General features: G+C 45.3%; 1 long non-coding RNA gene across 1 annotated transcript; it reads right to left on the bottom strand.

Annotated features, from left to right (window-relative positions):
- Window positions 1–493: 493 nt before the first annotated feature.
- On the bottom strand, window positions 494–2,158 carry LOC128332520 (uncharacterized). The gene is made up of 2 exons (XR_008310678.1): window positions 2,035–2,158; window positions 494–1,945 (listed from the first exon to the last, which is right to left on the bottom strand). It is a non-coding gene; the product is annotated as an uncharacterized LOC128332520 (long non-coding RNA).
- Window positions 2,159–5,184: the final 3,026 nt, after the last annotated feature.

Genomic DNA, 5,184 nt, shown 5'->3' with positions numbered 1-5,184 from the left:
TTAATCTTTCATTCTTGCTTGCTTGCTTTCTCTGTCCTCAATAGGACTTAGTCTTGGTCAGTAATTTTGATGCATTTAATTAGTGTGTGTTAGTTGATTTCTAAAGAACCAGAACTCTCATTTCCTAGTGAATACACAAAATACAAACTCCCACCCCCCCACCAAGCGTCAGATAAATAGAAATTGCATCTGTCAGCCTACCTGTGCATGCACACACACACACACACACACACACACACACACACACACACACATCAAAAGCCTCTCGTGGTCATTGATCTGATGAACACTTAACGGTTAGACCACACCATTTGAAGGGCCCAGTCCTACCACTTTTTTGGAGAACTGGTTTTTTTTTTTTTTTAAGCCTTGTTTCTTAGACAGCAAGGCATTGTCACTGCATAACGAAAGAGATCATGATTTTAATGTTTTTAAGAAGCTGTACTTATCAGAATGTATGAAATTGTCCTACTTATACATCACACACAAAAAGCATTTTTAGTTATTTATTTATTCAATTTCTATACCACCCTTCCAAAAATGGCACAGGGAGGTTTACACAGAGAAATAATAAATAAATGAGATGGATCCCTGTCCCCAAAGGGATCACAATCTAAAAAGAAACATAAGATACACACCAGCAACAGTCACTGGAGGTACAGTGCTGAGGATGGATAGGGCTGATGTTTCAGGGGCCTCTCAGGATAAAACTCCAGGCTAGCCTCATCACAGAGACAAAGAAAAGATGATCCAGCATTAATTGCAGGGCAACCTTTTCTTTTTAAAGTGGGAAAACTTTCAACTGCAGAATCCATAGTACAAAGTTAATGTGTATGAGTTCTTAAAATCTAGAATATACCCTATTTAGTTAATCTGGAGAGCATTTTATTTTCTCTCTACAAAAATAACAACCCTGCTCTGGGGCTAACCCGGGGGGTACACCATTCAAATGTTTTGATGGGCTGGAACCAACCACAATGGTGTTCAGTGGTCAAGGTCAATTTTCAGCACATTATTGAATTAAAATTAATTCTTAAAAATATTAATGCAAGCAATTATTAGATAGTTGTGGATCTTTCCCCCCTTTGGCAAGGGACCCACAATTTTAACTAAGAATCATGGCCAGAAAATAGAGCCTGTCCTTGCTCAGTCACTGGGGCATCTAGTGAGATCTCCCTTAAAAAATGCCAGCCCCAAACAAATGCAAAATCCTCTCCTCTTTCTAAATTGCTGTCGATTTCATGTTGCAATCCTAGTCGTGCTTACTTAGGAGTCAACTAAGTAAATATTTCCAAGTAAACATGCACAGGATGGTGCTGTAAGGCAGTTTCAGAGAGGGCAGAGGATGAAAAGAAGAAGAAGAAGAGGGAACTAACCCAAAGAGTGGCCTTGGGGTGCTGTTGCTGCAAGTTGTGACAATCAGTGGACCCACAAAAAAGTCCCTGAGGGCCTGATCTGGTCCCCGGGCCTTATGTTGTGCAGGCCTGGCCTAACCCTTGCTCTGTGCATGTCTGAACATACACAGACCTGTTCGGGGGGTGTGGGGGGCTGATGTCCAAACATGGGTGTTTGTTCTGCATCTGCTCTGGGCATGTCTGAACATGCCTGGACATGGGGGTCTGCCTGGCCATGTTGTGTGGACGCTCTCCACAGGGTCTCACTATACCCTTAGGAGGCTGTGGCTTCAACCTGCCCTTAGTTAGAAGCTTTCGGCTCCTTCCTGCTGTGATGTCATCATGCCCTTCGAAGGGCAGGGCTTCAACTTGCCCTTACTAGGCTCTGGCTTTCCCTTGCCCATCGTTCCTTGCCCTTACTAGGCTATGGCTTCACTTTGCCCTTACTTAGGCTCCGCCCAGCTACTATAGGGCTCTTCATTGATATCCAGGCCCAAGAATTTCTGCATTGCTATGCGAGAGCGTTTCAGGGTTTGCACAAGTGCTGAATTCTAAAGGGAGAAAAGAAAAGACTATGAGTTTAATGTCCTTTTGCACACACACACACAACCTCAAAACCTAGCCTGTAAAATATATTTACCTGTGGCTCAGCTGCCATGGTTGCCAGGATCTCTTGCCATATTTCCCTTGTCTCCGCTGGTTCTTCAGCATAGGTTTTCACAGGAGGTCCTTCATCATCTGAACTGGTGCTAATCTGGCGTTTTCTTGGCTTAGGTGTCGACTCTGGCTGATTTGTTGCCAAATTAGGGCTCTGAGGAGATCCCATCATCAAACCCACAAGCAAACAGTAGAATTGTGACCTTTATGCCAAGGGGGCTCTGCTACAAGCCTTGTAGGATACTCCATGCAGCAGCAACACTATAAGCCTTGAACGGCTGGCTGGGAACTCCTTCCTATTGGTCCTCACATGTCAGGTGGGTAGGGCTCATGGTACAGGAGGCTCTGGGCATGTTCTCTGGAGGGTTTACAACTCCTCCCTACTGTGGTGATGTCATGCCCATCAGTGGGCGGGGCTTGATGACGTCTTGCCCTTACTAGGCTCTGACTTCACTCTGCCCATCTTTCTTGCCCTTACTTAGTCTGTGGCTTCACTTGCCCTTACTTAGGCTCCTCCCAGGTCTGTATATAATACTACTGGCCTTATTTCTTAGCAGACCTGGTTTATGCACGAGGCAGAGAGAAGCAGATGTACGGGCGACTTCCTTGCCCTGGCTTGCAAAGAGTCTTCAGTTCTTGCAGCCAGAAGGAAACTGCAAGTCGAGAGGACGAGACAGATCCGAGGCTGCCCACAGTAGCAGGGGATGTGGCAAGGAGGGTTTCCAGCAAGCCTGATCCAGGAGAGGATGGGACATTTCTGCTGAGGAGTGGCTGAACTTTGGCCAGTCACTATCTTTGGCCAGTCACAGGGTGATGGGAGACTGACTTTGGACTAGACTGGTAGACTGACTTTGGCCAGTCACAGGGTGATGGTAGCCCTAGCAGAGCCAATAAGGATGAGAAACCCGTTCCCCAGTGCCCAGTTCCTCAAGGAGGGCAGAAAACCCTGCAGCGGAAAGGAGAACAGCTAGAAAGCAACCGGAGTCTGGCATTCCATCCAAAAAGGGGGAGAGAGGCTTGATGATTTGCTATTCAAAAGCTTTTCCAGCTTCCCTGGGGGGAAAAGGTATCTTCATCATGAAAGCCCCATATTGATCTACCTTTATTTGCACACATTATTTATGCTGAAATTTTGCCTTGCCAGGTGGAAAGGCATTCATACAGATTCATCATGTTGCTCTTGCCTGCCTCTTTTCTTCCTTCCCTCCTTCCCTCTACTGTCTTTCTCTGCTAAAAATCGAGATTGCATGCTCCTTGGGACAGGGACCTGTCATTTGGCTCTGTGTAAATCCATCAATGGTACTTTATCAGTTGTTTGATTGTTCAGAGAGCGCTTCAGCTGTGTACTTCACACCATGATTGCAAAGTAATGCATGAAGCAGTGTTTAACATGTTGTTGGGAGTGTGTGTGTGTGTGTGTGTGTGAGAGAGAGAGAGAGAGAGAGAGAGAGAGAGAGAGAGTTGGGGTGCAACTGTGGGGAGTCCACCGAGATTTAATTATGGAACAGAGAGGTGATAAAGCAGGTCAAGCCTTTCTGGAAGTCCTGTTGGAGACGGAACCATAGCTTAGCACAGAGAACATAGCTGCCTTTTGAGGGGAAGGAGGTGTGAAGGATCCAGAGGTTTGAGAGAGAGCATCTGCTTTGTATGCAGACAGTCCCAAGTTCCATCCCTGGCAGCATCTCCAGGTAGGGCTGGGAGAGACTCTTGCCTGCAACCTCAAAGAGCCACCGCCAGTCAGTGTTGACAGTACTGCGCTAGATGGACCAAGGGTCTGACTCAGGATAAAGCAGCTTTCTATGTTCCATGGTCTGCCCCTAGGTGCATGGGGCATTCTGCCCCAAAGCATGCCTTTTATACTACTACTACTAGTAGTAGTAGTAGTAGTAGCAGTAGTAATAATATGCTCCAGGACAGAGCTTTTACAATTAAAACAGTTTCTTGGCTCACATTAAATCCTTTACCCTGTGTAGGACACTCTCTTCTGCATCCCCTATGCCCCTTCCTCTCACAAAACCAAAAACCAGACGCGCACTCTTGCAATGTCCTTCTGCGTGGCGCTTTCCAAACTAGCTGCTCATCAGAAGCAAAACGCCTCCGTTCAGGCTAGTTGCATTTGGAATGTAAACAGCAGGGGGAGCAGTCTCGCGGAAACAAACCACCCGAAAAAAGCAGCAACCGTTTGACGCCATATACAGGTGAAACTCGGAAAATTAGAATATCGTGCAAAAGTCCATTAATTTCAGTAATGCAAATTAAAAGGTGAAACTGATATATGAGACAGACGCATTACATGCAAAGCAAGATAAGTCAAGCCTTAATTTGTTATAATTGTGATGATCATGGCGTACAGCTCATGAAAACCCCAAATCCACAATCCCAGAAAATTAGAATATTACATGGAACCAAGACGACAAGGATCGTAGAATAGAACAATATCGGACCTCCGAAAAGTATACAGTGTACTGTGTTTGATTGGCCAGCAAACTCGCCTGACCTGACCCCATAGAGAATCTATGGGGCATTGCCAAGAGAAGGATGAGAGACATGAGACCAAACAATGCAGAATTGCTGAAGGCCGCTAATGAAGCATCCTGGTCTTCCATAATACCTCATCAGTGCCACAGGCTGATAGCATCCATGCCACGCCGCATTGAGGCAGTAATTGCTGCAAAAGGGGCCCAAACCAAGTACTGAATACATATGCATGCTTATACTTTTCAGAGGTCCGATATTGTTCTATTCTACAATCCTTGTCTTCTTGGTTCCATGTAATATTCTAATTTTCTGGGATTGTGGATTTGGGGTTTTCATGAGCTGTACGCCATGATCATCACAATTATAAGAAATTAAGGCTTGACTTATCTCGCTTTGCATGTAATGCATTTGTCTCATATATCAGTTTCACCTTTTAATTTGCATTACTGAAATTAATGGACTTTTGCACGATATTCTAATTTTCCGAGTTTCACCTGGATACAATGTCCTAACTCTATATCGCAGCAATTAAATTCACAAAAAGGCACTGGAAATGTGAACGGCACCCTGCTGTCCATGGAGGGATAGCAAGAGTGGCTATCTGGCTGGCTGGCTAGTTGTCTGGCAGCTGGATTTTTAATTTTAAGCCTCCTAG

Source organism: Hemicordylus capensis, chromosome 7, assembly GCF_027244095.1.
Source record: "Hemicordylus capensis ecotype Gifberg chromosome 7, rHemCap1.1.pri, whole genome shotgun sequence".
Taxonomy (NCBI): Eukaryota; Metazoa; Chordata; class Lepidosauria; order Squamata; family Cordylidae; genus Hemicordylus; species Hemicordylus capensis.
The sequence above is the reverse complement of the archived record's forward strand: the minus strand, read 5'-3'. Positions and strand labels throughout refer to the sequence as shown.